A 17,015-nucleotide genomic window follows, 5' to 3' on the forward strand; every position below is an offset into this window, starting at 1 on the left:
AGACTAATGATATTGAAGGCTGAGCTGTAGTCGATGAAGAGCAGCCGTATGTATGAGTTGCTGTTTTCGAGGTGATCCAGAGTTGAGTGGAGAGTCAGCGATATTGCATTTGCTGTGGAGCGATTGTGACAATAGGTGAACTGTAATGGGCCCAGATCTTTCCTTAGTTACGTGGTAATTCTGGCCATGACCAGCCTCTTGAAGCATTTCATCACACTGGTTCCTCTTTATTAAGCAAGATAACCTTGGACAATTAAGTCTTCAGCTGCCGAAATGGGTGACCTGCACACCAATTCTGCACACAGTCAAGACGAGCTAAGACTCCTGCGAGGTGGTGATGAGACCTCACAAGCTGTTGGTTCTCTGATATTTAAGAACAATTAAAATTGATGGAAGTAATTTAAAAAATATTTTAGAAGTACAAGATATTCATGAAACACTGTCATATCATGAAAATATTGAAGTAAAATATTTAAATTAATAATTTACCTAATTTACCTACTGCACAAGTGACTGAAATGCTTTAGCATGAGATTGGAGAGGTAAATCCCCTTGGAATTGCTGGGTAATCTCAACCAGGCCATGACTGGTTTCCACGTGAATTGGACTTGGACCTGTTGCTCAGTAACTCCTGGACCTGTGTGGAGATGGTGAAATGTTGGTGGTTCCCTTTGGAATCATCGAGCAGAGCCAAGGGAATTCAATTCATTGCATCATTTTTCTCTTTCAGTTCACCTTTCTTCCCCCCTTCCCCTCCTTCCCCCAATTTTCTTTCTTTCTGCCAGAAATCCAACCTGTGGTGTCAGACATGAATAAGTGATGGCACTTGTGTGCGTTTCAAGTCTATTCTGGGAAACAGAGCCCTTAGAAGGGCTGACTTTCTGCGTTCTATCAAGTGTGATCCTTTGCATGAGAAATGAAGCCAATCTGGCTTCTCACTTTCTGTTTATACCTGATGAAAGGCCCAGGCCCGAAATGTTGGTTACCCTTTGTTTCCCGTGGATACTGCGTGACCTGCTGAGTTTCTCCAACATCTGCAGACTTTCCAGTTTAATTGGATTTTATTTAGATTTTTAATTTAGACATAGAGCACAGTAACAGGCCATTTCCGTCCATGAGTCTGTGCCACCCAATTGATCAACACCCCGGGTACATTTGGAATAGTGGGAGGAAACAGGTGCCTCTGGGGGAAACCCACACAGATATGGGAAGAATGTACAAACTCCTTACAGACAGTGCGGGATTCGAACCCTGGTCCCCATTTGCTTGCGCTGTAAAGGCATTGCGTTAACTGCTATGCCAACCGTGCCACCCCGTTTCTCACAGGTTTAAAAAAATCATAAGGTAAACTATTTATAATGGAGAATAACAGGTCTGATAGATTCCAGACTAATTAGTGACCCCCAACAACTGTAACCAAAGTAGAATGTGGCCATTTTCAAATTGCCACTTGTAGGACATTTCTGGGTGCATTCTAGCTGCTTGGCCTTGCATCCAACAGTGGCCACAATTCAAAAAGGGCTTCAGTTGGCATAAAACCTCGGTTTTGAAAGGCACTATATAAATGCACATTGTCTCCAGCATTGATTTAAAAATCTTCCTCGATGGGTCTTGGAAATAGACGCAGAGAGGAAAGTAAATAAATAAAATTCAGCCAGGAGACAAGAAGGGGAGAGGGCAATTGATAATACTTTTTGATGTTGTGGAATTCAAATGACTTCAGAGGAGGTCTTTGTCCAGATGATGATACTGCACTTTTAAAATGTGCTTTCTAGAAAAGGTTATCTCTCATCTGATAAGTGGCACTTGCTCAGCCTCACACACTTCTGAAAGATTTGAGCTGGTATCAGGTTGACATTTCAGTCAGAGCTGGGATTTTAACTCCATGTGAATCTGACAAATGCCACTGCTGTCATCTGCCCGGTTTTAATTATACCTGATCGAGTCTCTCAGCAGCTGCAAACAGGCAACTTAATTAGGTGGTGTTAAGGCTGATACTTAAAGCCTCATTCAAGCTGTAGAATCCCTAAAAGCGTGATAGCATTTAATTGACATTTCCACCCAGACTCTCCGCCTGTAATGAGAATTAACAGACGAATTTATGGAAATCCACATGTCGGGCCAGCTTTGATCTGACTGGATGCATGTGAAGGTATTTAGACCTAAGCCACTTCATTGGAAAAAAAATTGTCTTCCCCAAATAAGGAATGTGTGGTCTTATTAAATGTTATTTCTTAATGAAAGCTAAATCAAAAGAGTATTTGATAATCAGAATGTGAATTGCAGCTTGGAGTCAGATAAAATGGATGCGATTGATGAGTTCATTGTCATACACACTGCTCAATGTACACAGGTACCAAAATTATACAGGCACGGTTAACATACTGGTTAACACAACACTACGCTGTTGCAGCACCATCAATCAGGACCGGGGTTCGAATCCCGCGCTGTCTGTAAGGAGTTTGCATGTTTTCTCCGTGTCTCCGTGAGTTTTCCTCAGGGGCTCCGGTTTCCTCCCACTGTTCGAAACGTACTGGGGGCGGGGGAGAGGGGGTTGTAGGTCAACCGAGTGTAAATTGGGCGGCAGGGGCTCGTGAGCCAAAAGGACCTGTTAACCGTGCTGTATGAAAAGGTGTATATCTAAAATTCTTACCTGCTACAAGCCAAACAGGAACATGTAAAGAAAAACAATAAGAGTAATTGGATTAAATTAAAAGAGTCAACAAATGCATTAGATAGATACTGTAATTAATATTCCTCTGCCTGAGAACAAATCTCAATTAAAGACAAACCCTTCTATCTACACTGAGAGTTCTCATCATTGATTCCCAGTGGAGTTTATATGGAACCCACCCCACCCCTGGATGCTGATTACAAACAGGCAAATGCAAAGCTGCATGATGTGGTCAGTAAACAACTACAAATCATAGTCGGTGACTTTAACCTGGAAAATCCTGGTCAATTACCACCAGCACGTAACCTGCTGTACCAGAAGTACCAGCACACTTGCTCACTGTTACACCAAGATAAGAAAGGACGACTACTTTATACCTGAGACTAGACTTTGGAGACCTGGCTCTGCTCCTTCTGCCTTGCTACAGACAGAGCCTAAAAAAGGAGGCTCCAGAGATCAGGAGAGGCAGAGGTTGGTCACTGGAGGCTGAAGAATGGTTAAAGGATTGCCTGGAGTCAGTGGGTGGTGTTCAAGAATCAGCCGAGGATCTGAATTACGCCGGCATTGTTACAGATTTTATTAAAACAGCTACAGAGGAGTGTGTCCATACCAAATCATTCAGGGTTTTCCACAACCAGGTGCCTTGAATGGACAATGAAACCCAGAACCTGCTGAGAGATAGATCACAGGCATTTAAGTCTGGAGAACCAGAACACGACACAAGGAGCAGGTTCGACCAACGAAAACTCATCTCCTGGGGGAAGTGGAGATACTGGATGAGAACGGAAACATCAATTGATACCCGACTGCCGTGGTGGGGCCTAAATGGTACAATCTGCTACAAAAACAAATCTGGTGCAGTAGGAGAAGCAAAGCTTCACTCCCAGATGAACTCAAGGCCGCTATGCCTAATTTGACTACCAGAACAAGGAAGATCCATGTCACCATATGATCCGTTACTATGATGTATCTGAGGATGACGTGTGGGCTACCTTTAGGAGTGTGAATCTCAGGAAGCCATCCAGTCTAGACAGAGTACCCAGCCAAGTACCTAAAGCCTGTGCTGACCAACTTGCCAATGTATTCACAGATACCTTCACCGTCTCACTTTGACAGGGCATGGTGTCCTTCTGTTTCAAACAGGCAACAATTGTACCAGTACCCAAGAAGAGTGTGGAGACCTGTCTAAATGATGCAGGGGAGCTCACATCCACCGTGATGAAATGTTTTGAGATGCTTGTGTTGAAGCATATCAGTTCCTGTCTGAGCAGTGACGTGATTCCATTCCAAATCGCCAACCGCAGCAACAGGTCTATTGAAGATGTCATCTCATTGACCCTACCTAAAACCCAGACAGCAAAGATGCATTCGTCAGGATGCTCTTTATCAACTACAGTTCAGCATTTAACACCATCATCCCCTCAAAGCTGATCAGCAAACTCCAAGACTTGGACTCAACATCCCACTGTGTAATTGGATGCTGGATTTCCTCACCTCCAGACCACCATCAGTGAGGCTCGGTGAAAACATTTCCTTCACAATCTGCCAACCTGTCAACCCAAGATTCCATTTATTGTCATTGTAATAAAACATATTACATGAAAGTACTTTTGCCTGCTGTAAGGCAGACAGATTCGCCATCGGCAGGAATTTCCTGAAGTGCCTTTTACACTCAGAGAAAGAGAAGCAAAATAGAGCCCCCCCCAGAATCATCGAGTGTCAGTGGATTTACCTCCAGCATTTCAGCAGCTGCACATTCACAGTGGTCCATGGGCAGACCGTCCTTCTGTGGTGTCGGATCAGGCCCTGACTAGTGCAACGAAAGGAGGTTGAAGAGTCTGATAGCAACTGTTCTTGATCCTAGTGGGCCAGGTTTTCAGACTTCTGTGCCTTGTGCCTGAAGGTAGCAGGAAGAAGAGCTTGTTACCAGGGTGATGGGAACTTTGATGATGCTCGCTAACCTCTTGAGATGTCTGCAATGAATTGGAGGTTAGAGCCTCTGATGGACCTGGCTTTTTGTTACCTTTTGGAGCCTGCTGTGTTCCTGGACACTTGCATTGCCAAACCAGGCTGTGAAGCATCAGTGCATCTATGGCAGTTTGACATGCCAAATCTCCTCGGAAGTAGAGGGGTTGGTGTATCTTCTTCATGAATACCTACATATGCTGGCTTCAGGAAATGTCTTCTGAAATATGGACTCCCAAGAACTTGACAACGATCTGCACCTTGCTCCCATCAATGCAGACATTGATTAATGAGAAAGAGGTGGAGAGAATCTCTCAGATTCTCCTTCCAAAAATCAACAGTCAGCTCCTTGGTCCTGGTGAAGTTGAGAGCAAGATTGTTGATCTGGTACCCACCCACCAAGTTCTTAATTGCCATCCTGTATTCTCACTGTGCCTGCAAAATTTTTACCATGGTCATTTGGGTGAGGAAGCTCTCTACGTAAACCCAGATGCTTGTCGTCACCTGCCCAGGACACAAAAGCAGCAATGGTTCACTGAACATGTAACCTGGTTAGAAATAAGACCAAATACACTCTTGCATGCAGTCAACCAGCAACGTAGGTCAGGTTATCAGATACTCTTGGTTTGGACAGCTGCCTATCCAAGCACCTCCATGCCCCCTAATGTTGTTTCAGCAAATTCCTCTAGTATCATTAGGAGGTAAGAGAACCTTTGTCAGCAACCTTGATGTTTCACTTGAACTAATTCGGCACTGCCAGCCCCACATAGTCCACGAGCCTGAGCTCAACCATGGCACGAGATCTTCTGATGACAAATACTTCATGCTTGTTCTCAGAGTCTCTGGATTCGTGCCTCTGGTCCACAAGTACACGCCATGAAAAAGGAAGGAAGAGAGTGAATGCGTGGATTCTCTTTGGTGTTAGTACAAGGGGCCATACAAAGATAGTAGTGAGAGGAGTGGAGCCCCTCTCCACTGTATATTGTCGGGCATCTCCTGGCTCATCCATGGCAGGTTCTGCAGGTGCTATAAGACTTTGTTTATTTTGTCAATGATTTAAGTGTATTTTTCACAGTTTAAATGATGCGTCCACTGCTATTAATTACGGAACAAGTCCGGGTCTTTACCCTGTTTCCAGGGGTAATTATAGCCAATAGTCTTGCGCCAAGGTCAAGCTGATGTTAACAGACTAGATATGATCACCCAACACTCGGATTCGGTATTAAATTTCTTGATATTATTTGATGGTCAATAATCCATGAACACCTGCAGAATCTCAATAGTAAGTTTAATTGTGAGACTACAGGCGTTGACTGCAAAACCTCTGAAATTTTTAATTCCCAGCTCTGCCATGAGTCGATCATTGTTCTTACGCCATAGCCCCCTGGCGTCAATGACAAAACTATGAAAGGTGACCTGGTTGGTCCCAGTAACAGTCATGATCTGCTGGGAGAGATGTCTGTATTTTTCTTCAAACACTTTTAGGATGGAGTTATGATCATCTTTGTATCTTATTGTAACGTCAACCATGATTCCCATTTGATTTTCGACAAAAATCAAATCAGGTTTCCAGAGTTGACCTTCGTCGTCTCGAAAGCATGATTTCAAGTATGTTTGCCATCCATATTGCGTTGCTTTAACCCCCAGAAGATCAGCAATTTTATTACATCTCTTAAAAACTATATTCTTTACTGCCCAACACCTACCGGAGATGTGTGCGATGGTCTCATTTGCGATTTCACATCTCTGACGGGTTTTCACTCTGTCAGCAATGCCTCTACTTCTTGTATAATGTGTGGGATATTGTCCATTTTTCAATAAAAGGGCATTAACAAATTGATGTTCTTTTCACGCCTTGTGCCAAGCGTTGGAAAGTTTGTTATTTTTAAATTATCACACGCTGGAGACTCACCCATCTTTCAAATTCCCAGTCGCGTCAAATTTGAACTGCCATCTGAGAACTCCAGAACAGGAGTTAGCCTCAAGTTCAAAGGAGCACCTCAGGCATAGAACATTACAGCTCAGTACTGGGCCTTTAGCCCATGATGCTGTGCCGATCTACGGAAACCTACTCCACACCAAACTAGGCCATCCCTACCTCAAGTAAGTAAGATATACTTTCTAACATCCATGTGCCTATTTAAAAGTCTTTAAGTGTCCCTATTGTGCCAGCCTCCACCACTACCCCCGCCAATGTTTTCCAGTCACCCACTCACTCTCTATGTAAAAAATAATCTAGCCTTGGCATCTCCCCTGAACTTTCCTCCACTCACCTTAAGCAGATGTCCTTTGGTATTTGTTATTGTTGCCCCAGGGAAAAGTGCTCATTGTCCACCCAATCTAAGCCCCTCATAGTCTTATTCGCTGTGGTTGGTGCACTATGCAGCAAACAAAAGAAAAAAACCATGCAGAAGCTGTGAGTGAGTTGAACCAAGCAAATGGCTTTACTGGAACTCTCCGAGAGCTTATCAGTTCCACTGCCATGATCCTTTTCAGCCCTTCCCACTGGGACCATTGTGACAACAGCACAGTGCGAACATACACCCCCATGTCCTGGTTCATTTGTGGAACACCAGAATTGGTGTTTGGAGGTGCCAAGTCCACAGTTAATAAACAGCATATTAGGGTTAGGGTTAGGATTAGGGTTTGGAGCAGTTACTGGTTGATTGAGCTCAAGGTGTGCCAGTTTGAGGTGGTCGATCATGAATGTTTCCTACCTACACCCAATGTCCCTCATATGGGTGCTGAAGAGGCATCTGGAGAATGCCTCTCCTTATGAAGACATATTTGCAGTCTTCAAGATCCTTCAGGATGTAGGATGGAGCCAGATCGTGGTGTGAGGTCGATACGAGGCTCAAGGTGTATACCTTCTCGTGAAGTCACATTAGCAGCACTGTAGGTGTTTCCACCTGGTCGCAAGCCACTGGCACAAACTTTTCCAGGACTGTCAGCAGGGCCCCATAGACAAGCTCAGCGGAAAACGTGGCCAAATCCTCCTTCGGCACTGTGCAGATGCCAAGGCAGTTCGTTCACCCAAACCGGGCCTCAGAGCCGCACCATGAGAGTCATATTCAAAAACACTGATGGAACCTTTCCACCAGGACATTAGACTGTGGGTGGTAGACCGTGGTGTGATGTAACTAGGTCCCTAGGAGCTGTGCCAGCGCTGTCCAACGGCCATACATGAACTGTGCCCCCACATCTGACGTGACAATGGAAAGAAGGCCGAAATGGGCTATCTAGTTGGCACAGGATGTCGTGCGAGTGTCCGAGAGTGGGACAGCTTACTGCCATCTAGTGAACCTGTCCACCATCGTGAACAGGTATGTGGTGGCTCTGGAAACTGGCAGCGTGATGTCCATGTGGACGTGATCAAATCACCTGTGTGTCAGCGAGAAGGACTGAAGAGGGACTTTCATGCACCACTGCACTTTGGATGTCTGACAGTGCAGGCAAGTTCTGACTCGGTAGCCAACCTGTTTACACAGGCCATGCCACATGAATCTGTCTGCGACTTATTGAGTTATCGCCTGGATGGATGGGTGGACCAACCCATGTAGCACATCAAAGATACGTTGCTTCCATATAGTGGGAAAGATGGGTCTAAGTCAGCCGATGGACATGCCACAGAGAAGTGTGGCTTTTGATGGCCCGAAACATACGTCTTCCAGCTGTAGCCCTGAGACTGCAGTGCAGTAGGCTGGTATCTTGCCATCCTGCCACTGGGCCGCTGTGAGTGCTATATAGTTGATTCCGTGGGACAGGGAGTTTCACTGACAGGACAGATGAACAGGACAGAGCATCAGACACGAGATTGTTCTTAATGGAAATGTGCTTGATAGCCGTTGTGTACTCTGAGAGAGGTGACCCTGCTGCCTTGCCGACCACGGGTCTGACACCTTGGAGAAGGCAAAAGTGAGGGGTTGTGATTGGTGAAGACCGTGAAATCCCATCCTTAGAGGAAATAGCAGAAATGGCGTACAGTGAGGTAGAGGGCTACCAACTCCCCATCGAATGCACTATACGTCTGCTCTGGGGGCAACAGGTGTCTGCTGAAGAAAGTGAGTGGTTTCAATCAGTTGCTCCAGAATGCCACCACAGGCGTGTTGGATGTGTTGATGTAAGGTAGTTGGGCACATTAACGTGCTGATGCATTAGAAGGGTGGCGTTGGCCAGAGCATCTTTGGCCTGGTCGAAAGCTGCTGAAGACACTGTGTCCCAGCTGAGTTCTTTGGTCTGGCTGGACTGCAGCTTGACATGAGGTTCCATGATCTTGGCAGCTGATGGCAGGAACCAATGGTAGAAGTTGACCACCCTAACGAACTCCTGAAAACCTTTGACCATAGTTGGCTTGGCGAACTTATTCATGACCTCAACCTTTGAGAGAAGAAGGACCATCCCGTGTCGATTGTTGCGATGCCCAAGTAAATTGATGGCATCAGGCTGAACTGACATTTTGCTGGGTTGATAGCTAGGCCGTAGTCGCTCAGTTGTTGGCAGAGCACCTGCAGATGTGTTAGATGCTCCTGTCGTGAACAACTGGTGATGAGGATGTCATCTAGGTAGATAAAAACGAAATCCAGGCAGCACCCCACCAAGTCCATGACTCTCTGGAAAGTCTCCGCTGCATTTTTGAGGCTGAATGGCATGTGGAGGAACTCAAAAAGGCAGATCGGAGTGATGAAGGCTGTCTTGAGGATGTTGCTGGGGTGCACGGGGATCTGGTGGTACCCCCGGACAAGGTCAATTTTTGAGAACCTCACTCCGTGTAGATTGGTTGTGAAGTCCTAGATATGGGGAACTGGGTACCAGTTAGCTGTTGTGGTGTCATTTAGCCGGCTGCAGTCCCCACAAGGTTTCCATCCCCCAGAAGAGTATGGCACCATCTGCAGAGGAGAGGCCCATGGGTTTTCCAAACGTCGAATGATTCCCATCTCCTCTATCTTTCTGCATTCTTCCTTGGCAAGCTGCAGCTTGTTGGGAGGAAGTCTGTGTGTTCAGGCATGCAGCGGTAGAACCCTGTGTGGGAATGTGGTGCTGGACACCATGTTTCAAGATTGCGATGGAGAATTGTGGCATTACAATGGCCGGGAATCCTGCCAGGATTCTGGCAAACTCGTTGCCTGATAAGGTAATCGAGTCGAGATGAGGGGTCGGGAACTTGGCTTCTTGAAGGATGAAGGTCTGGAAGGTCCTGGAATTGACCAGATGGCGTCTTTTCAGGTTCACCAGGAGACAGTGGGATCGAAGGAAGTCAGTGCCCAGTAGGGGTTGAGACACATCAGCCAAAGTGAAGGTCCAGGTAAAATTCAGGAGCCGAACTAGAGTGGGATGATACGCACCCTGTACACTCGTATGCTGCTCTTATTGGGGGTGGTGAGGGACGGTCCTGACTTCCCAGCGTGGATGTCCCAGTTCGATGGGGGCAAAACACTGACCTCTGCCTGTCTACAAGGAAACGCCGCCCTAAGTTAAGGTCCCATAGAAAAAGGAGGCTGTCTCATCAGCCGACCGTGGTAACTATCAGCGACAGCCGGCCCGGCATTTCCTGGATGGGAGCAAGGTGGATGGCAGCGGCCGGCTCCAGAACTCCATTTCTGATGATAGTTTGAGTCTCCACTTGCTACAGCTGTCGTCGGACTCCTCTGTGGAGTGGGAGAGAGATATGTCACTGGGCGTAACACAGCAACTAGGTCAACAGACACCCCACCATATTACCTGACGTGCCACAGGACATCCGCACATGGTTCACTGAAGTTGTCGACCACGAGGAGTAGGCGGATGTCTACCGGCATCTGTTCAAGAAGTATTTGCTTGAACAGTAAACAGGGACTGTGGTCATCCATTAATGCCAGCACATCGTTCATAAGGGCAGACAGTGTGCGGTCACTCAGGCTGTCCATGTGGCGCAGCCGTGCTGCTCATTCGCAGTGGGAAAGGCTGAAGGTGTGGATAAGGAACACCTTAATTGTCTCATACTTGTTGGTGGCTGGTGGCTCATGTAAGAAGTTGATGATTCATCTGGCAGTCTCCTGGTCAAGCGAATTAACCATGTAGTAATATCTTCTGGAGTCTGTGATGATCTGCCTAACCTAACACTGGGCCTCAGCCTGTTCGATCCAGACTTGCAGCTGTGAGGTTCAAATGGTCGGCAGCTTCAGTGAGACTGCATTCTGTGCACTTGTGTCATTCATCATGGGGTCTAAAATGCTGTTTTGGACCATCGTGGTCACCACCGTGGTCAGTACGCTGTGCAGCGAACAAAAGAAAAAAACCACACTGAAGCTGTGAGTGAGTTGAACCAACCAGCTGACTTTACTGGAACTCTCCAAGAGCTTATCAGCGCAACTCCCATGATCCTTTTTGGCCCCTCTCACGAGGACCATTGTGATGTCAGCCCAGTGCGAGCCTGGTTCATTTGTGGATCAGTGCAGCCCGCTACAATACCTCTATTAAGCTAACTTCGCTTCTCATCCTTTGTCACTCCAAACAGAAAAACATTAGCTCTGTCAACCTTGCTTCATATGATATATTCTCTGATCCAGGCAACATCCTGATAAATTTGCCCTGCACCCTCTCCAAATCAGCTACAACTTCCCTGCAATGAGGCACCCAGAATTGAATGCAACGCTCCCAGTGGGGTCTAACAAGTGTTATATGGAAGTGCAACATTATCTCATGGCTCTTAAACTCCTCCCTCAACTAATGAAGGCCAATACACCATACACCCTCTTAGCTACCCTATCAGCTTGCCTTGAGGAATCTATCAACCTGCACTGCAAGATCCCTCTATTTGACCACATTGAAGAACCCTGCCATTGACCACATTCACTGCCTTTGAGTTCAATCATTTAAAACACCTCACTTTACGCACACATCCAAATTGAACTCCATCTGCCACTTCTCTGCCCAACTCTACATTCTGTCTATATCCCATTGTACAAATTCTAGACTTTTGCCTGAATTGGAGAACATGACATAGGGGAGGTGTTGCTGAGGATACCAAAAGGCTCCAGAGAGACTTGGATAGATTAAGAGAATGGGCAGAAGAGGGGGGCAGGTGAAATGCAATGGCAGGAAGTGTCCGGTCATGCACTTCGGTAGAAGAAACAGACGGGCGGACTATTATTTGGATGGAGAGAAAATTCAAAATTCCGAGGTGCAAAATGACTTGGGAGTCCTCATGCTGGATACCCTCCAGGTTGAGTCGGTGATGAAGAAGGTGAATGCAATGTTGGTGTTTATTTCTGGACGGTTAACAATCAGGAACAGGGATGTAATGTTAAGATGGTATAAAGCACTGGTGAGACCTCACTTGGAGTACTGTGTACAATTGTGGGTACTGTATATGAGAAAAGACGAGCTGGTGTTGGCGAGGGTTCAGAGATTTATTAGAATGATACCAGGAATGAAAGGGATAGCATATGAGGAATGATTGCCAGCTCTTGGACTGCACTTGTTGGAGTACAGAAGGATAAGGGGAACCTCATAGAGGCATTTTAAATGCTGAAAAGCCTGGATAGAGTAGACATGGCAACGTCTGAGGGCCATAATTTCGGGATAAGAGTGGTCAACTTCAAATAGAGATGTGGAAAATTTTTCTTTCGTCAGAGGGTCATGAGTCTGTGGAACTTATTGCTCCAGGCGGCTGTGGAAGCAAGGTCAGTGGATGTATTTAAGGCAGAGATTGGCAGGTATTTGATTATTCAGGGCATCAAGGGTTATAGAGAAAAGGCTGGGGAGTGGGGCTGAGTGGGAGGGTGGATCAGCTCATGATTAGAATGGTGGAGCAGACTCGATGGGACAATGGGCCTCCTTCTGCTCCTATATCTTGTGATCCGCAACACCTTCGACCTTGTGTCATCTGCAATTGTTTCCCTATTTATTCACAAACCAAAGTTGTAGATGAAATTCTTGATACAACATATAATAACTTTGTTTTGCATGGAATGAGTTGGGAGTTCTGTTCAGCATTCAGCGCAGGGGATTGTTACACAAACTTCTGAAAGGATGAAGAATCAAATTATGAAAAGGTGTATTCTTTTTGTGTGTAAGAAAGCCTCACAGCCGGTAATCTTTGTGTAAGAGCCACTGTGACTGCCAGCATCCTTCAAAGAGCCAGTGCTGTAATTTCTCCAACAGCTACTTGTCCTCAAACCCTGACTGCATCAGTCACACATTGCCTGCGTCACCAGTCTGAAAGTGCCCCAATCGAGTTCCGACCTTATTGAGTCTTAGAATCTATTTTTATAATCTGGATTTCGGCCACCGATTCCAGTGTCACATCTCTGAGTTGATGGGATTTATTTCTGATGCTGTTTTGTGCAGCGCCTTAGGTAATTTGTGTTGAGGCAGACACTCCCCTCACAAATAACTGTCAGTGGGAAGTCCCAGTCAACCCTGTTCAATTGGATTCCTTGTGGAAAGGATGGGGAACATTTGTTTTGGTATGTACGTCCTTCAGAATGCATGGAACCACTTGCTTTAGTGGAATTTAATTGCTTCACAAACAAAATGCCGATTTGTGGTCTTCCTATACCTCTCTCCCTATTCTCAAATTAATTGCAATGAAAACACAAAAATTCTGGAGGAACTCAGCAGGTCTTTCAGCGCCCATGGGAGGTAAAGAGATACAACTGATGTTTCGGGCCTGAGCCCTTCTTCAAGCTTGAGTTTTTGACAAAGGTCATATTCAGTTATATATTTCCTGTGTGGGCTGCAGGAAGAAACGCACAGGTTGCTGTAGGCCATGAACTGCAAAAGGGTCAGGAAAGCAAATGGGACGAGATGGCATCTATGAAAATAGAAGTTATGATCCTCATTAAAAAAAATATGTCCCATAGTGGTAAAAAAAAGGACCAATAACCATCTGAGAAGATGCAGGCCTTTGATATTTATGAAGTTGATTGGAGGTAATATTTTTGATTTATAAACTTAATTGATAATGGATTTCATTAAATTTGACTGAATTGACAAGCAAGAAAAGGATTTCAATTTATGGGTGACCTTTGTCATCTGTTCCAAGATCCAGATGCTGAGATTAAAACAAAAGGAGGAAACACTCAAAGCCCTTGGCAGGTTAGTTGGCATCAATTGGAGAGGGAGACAGGAAGGATGTTCCAGCTCAAGGGCCCTTTGTCAGAACCTGGACAAGTAGCAACAGGTGGATGCTTTAAGGGACAGAGAAAGAAAGGAATGGAGGGAATCAAGGTAGAGTCTGTGATCCTATGGGGATGATGGTCATCAGATTTTGCAACAAAGACAAAAAGAAACAAATTGAAACCTAAAGATACAATCAGCTCTGTGCAGAGGGGACTGGGCAGCATGTTTAGTGTAGCAGTTAGTGCAACGCCATTAAAGCGGCAGCACATTAGGGACCGGGGTTCAAATCCTGCCCTGTCCGTAAGGAGGTTTTATGTTTTCCCCATGTCTGTGTGGGCTTTCCTTGGGGGCTCTGGTTTTCTCCCACTTTTCAAAACAGATTGGGGGCTGTAGGCCAATTGGGTGTAATTGGGCAGCGCGGACTTGTGGGTCGAAAGGGCCTTTTACTGTGTATGCTGAAATATTTTAAAATGTAAATTTAAATAGTTGATAACTTTTGTATTAAATCCCAAGTCAGAAGGTAAAGCAGGCACTCGTGGGGGCAAGTCAGGCATTGTTGTGGGAACTTGGAAGCCAGCCACGTGGAACTCAGAACGGGACTTAGGTGGGGAATTAATGAGGCAGATGATTAAAAGGTGAAAGGGTCCAAAATGTAGATGGAGGAGAGGTGGACTGTAAAGTGGTCATCTGAACTCCAGTGCAGAGAAGTCCACACAACGTGCACTGGACTGAACTGGAAGAAATGTGAGTTAATCCGGAAGGGAAGCTGGGGTCTTTAAACAGGGAGAAAGGGGAAGAAGGGCGGATGTTGCATTTCCTGCAGTTGCTCGGGAAGCACAGGGAGAAGTTGGGGGTGGGGGGGAGGGGGTTGGAAAAGATGGCAGAGTCATGGAGGGAATGTCCCTTTGAAACAGAAAAAGTTGCCTGGGATAGGAATTCCACGTGAGATGGCAGCGAACGGTCCAGGGAGTGTGGAAGTGGAGATGCAAGAGGCTGCAGATTCGGGAACCGACAGTGAGAAGCAGAGATGCACTTGAGACCCTTGTCAACTCTGATCGGGGGTGAGGTGGGTGGGGGGGGGGGGGGGAAAGGGTGAAGAGCTTTTGTTTGGAAGTCTCCTCATCAAGGTGGATTGGACATAAGTGAAGCAATTAGGACATTAGCAAGAGGGACTCAAGTGGAAGCAAGATTCAGGCAAGGTGTTTCTGAGAAAGTCACCAAAGCAGTGCCTGAAGATGGAGATGGAATGAACAGGAATTCTACTGCATGGAGACAGGCTCCTCAGCTCTCTCATCCATAATGACCAAGTTGTGCACCCAAACAAGTCTAGATTGCCTGGATTCAGCCATATCCCTCCATATCTTTGCTATCCACCCTGACCACTTCCTGCAGAAGGTAGTCACATGAACCCTCCACCCTATGTATATAAAAAAGGTTCCTTTGAAACCTTTCCCACTGTGCCTTAAATCTATTTCCCTACTAGTTTTAGAATTCCTACCCTTGGTGAGGGGGTGGGGGTGGGGAAGGGTGAGGGAAGGGAAAGACTGACTATTCATCTTATCTGTGCCCCTCACCACTGTGTAAAGGTCCATCAGCATCGTCTGCTCCACGGAGAAACGTTCCACCTCTCCTGATCCCTCTAGTCCAGATCTCAGCAAAAGGACTAGTCAGACGAAGGTCAGGAATGTCAGAGCAGGGCTGAGATCTTATTTGAATGCAGAGAGCTTCCCCAAAAGGATGCAATACACAGATGTGCTGGAGAAACCCAGCAGGTTCTAGACTCGCTCCCACAGCCAAGTGTCCTTCCTGGCTACTTATCTCCTCTGCCATCATGTACCACGTGATTTCCAACACTGTTTCCAGCCTCTCAGTTCAGCCCCAACAAGGACCTCAGGTACTGATGCTGCAAAGACTGTGGCCTCTCTCACCGAAGGCTATGGACTACCCTCGCCTCCGGCGCAGATACCAGCGGACTGTTCTGGCATCATGACCAGAGTTGCTAAAGTTGGGAAAAAGCCAATGGGGAAGGAGATGCTATAGAGGCCTGATCAGGACTGAATGGAGACCCATTCCATTTCTCAAACAAAAAGTGAAGCAGAGCTTGATCTGGATTGGTTGCTGCTGCTTTGACAGAAAACAGGACCGACTCCAGACACTGTGATTGTAGTGCAATACATGTGCTGTGGGAACTCAGTAGATCATGCAGACTTTATAGGAGGTAAAGAGTAACCAATGATTTGGGCATGAGGAGAAAGCACCTGAATAAATATGTTGGAGCAGTGCAGAGGGAGGAAGGGGGAGCATTGGCCAACAGATAAGACTTCACAGGTGGATGCAGGTCAGAAGGTAGAAAACAGCTCCTCCCCATTCCCTTGACCTTTTTATTTCTTTCTCTTTGGCTTGGCTTCACGGACGAAGATTTATGGAGGGGTAATGTCCACGTCAGCTGTAGGCTCGTTTGTGGCTGACAAGTCCGATGCGGGACAGGCAGACAGGGTTGCAGCGGTTGCAAGGGAAAATTGGTTGGTTGGGGTTGGGTGTTTCCTCCTTTGTCTTTTGTCAGTGGGGTGGGCTCTGCGGTCTTCTTCAAAGGAGGTTGCCACCCGCCGAACTGTGAGGCGCCAAGATGCACAGTTTGAGGCGATATCAGCCAACTGGCGGTGGTCAATGTGGCAGGCACCAAGAGATTTCTTTAGGCAGTCCTTGTACCTCTTCTTTGGTGCACCTCTGTCACGGTGGCCAGTGGAGAGTTCACCACATAACACGATCTTGGGATGGCGATGGTCCTCCATTCTGGAGACGTGACCTACCCAGCGCAGTTGGATCTTCAGCAGCGTGGATTCGATGCTGTCGGCCTCTGCCATCTCGAGTACTTCGATGTTAGGGATGAAGTCGCTCCAATGAATGTTGAGGATAGAGCAGAGACAACGCTGGTGGAAGCGTTCTAGGAGCCGTAGGTGATGCCGGTAGAGGACCCATGATTCGGAGCCTAACAGGAGTGTGGGTAGGACAACGGCTCTGTATACGCTAATCTTTGTGAGGTTTTTCAGTTGGTTGTTTTTCCAGACTCTTTTGTGTAGTCTTCCAAAGGCACTATTTGCCTTGGCGAGTCCGTGGTCTATCTCGTTGTCGATCCTTGCATCCGATGAAATGGTGCAGTCGAGATAGGTAAACTGGTTGACCGTTTTGAGATTTGTGTGTCTGATGGAGATGTGGGGGGGGGGGGGCTGGTAGTCACGGTGGGGAGCTGGCTGATGGAGGACCTCAGTTTTCT

Source organism: Narcine bancroftii, chromosome 11 (assembly GCF_036971445.1).
Source record: "Narcine bancroftii isolate sNarBan1 chromosome 11, sNarBan1.hap1, whole genome shotgun sequence".
NCBI lineage: Eukaryota > Metazoa > Chordata > Chondrichthyes > Torpediniformes > Narcinidae > Narcine > Narcine bancroftii.